This window comes from Anarhichas minor, unplaced genomic scaffold (genome assembly GCF_050575085.1).
Source record: "Anarhichas minor isolate MPS153535 unplaced genomic scaffold, ASM5057508v1 ptg000027l, whole genome shotgun sequence".
Lineage (NCBI taxonomy): Eukaryota > Metazoa > Chordata > Actinopteri > Perciformes > Anarhichadidae > Anarhichas > Anarhichas minor.
This window is the reverse complement of record NW_027466473.1, coordinates 756626-757500: the sequence shown is the minus strand read 5'-3', so window position 1 is coordinate 757500 and position 875 is coordinate 756626.

Sequence of the window (875 nt, the reverse complement as noted above, 5' to 3'; positions counted from 1 at the left end):
GCCTTCGTCCCCCTAAGTTCAGACTTCGGGATGCCCGATGCGGTGCGGGGGCACTTGTCGGGCTCGCCTCTCCCTCCGTCGGTGTTTCCTTTTTCCCTCCTTCGCCGGCCCCTTCGCGGGGGCCGGGGTGGGGCGCCCGTCGGGCCCGCATGAGTGGGCGCGGCTGCCGGTGGACTTCTGTCTCCGCGCTGCCCGCGTCCCTTTGTGCGTAAGTCCGGCGCGGCGTTCTAGTGGGGGACTGAGGGGTGCCTTCGGGGGTCTGGCGGGTTACGGCCGGGACCCTCCTCCGCCGCGGCGGGGTACCCGAAATTGAGAATGTGAGCCTCCCTCCTGTAAAGGGGGGGAGCCACGCCGTCGTCTCCGGGCGACACACTCATTCGACTACGACCTCAGATCAGACGAGACAACAAGACGAGGTTGACTCCGGGGTTGGTTTCGCAAAATCCCCTGAAAAATTACAGGGGATTTGCTGCAGGCCATTTTCGGGTTTTCAGGGGATTTGCTGCACAATGCTAGGAGTGTCTCCAGACACCAAATCAACTGTAGAAGCATTCAGATAGCTGTTACTTTTAAGATATTCTGGCTTGAAGGTTGAATACTTTATAATTGTATCATTTTGATTATTAACCTTCCAAATATGTCATATCTCACACCTATTTAAGTTTTTTTCTATTTCCAAAAGCCCCTTTTCCAGGTTCACCAAATCACCTGGAGAAGCATTCAGATAGCTATTACTGTTAAGATATTGTGGCTTGAAGGTTGAATACTTTATAATTGTATCATTTTGATTTTTAACCTCCCCAAAATGTCATATCTCACACCTATTTAAGTTTTTTTTCTATTTCTAAAAGCCCCTTTTCCTGGTTCACCAAATC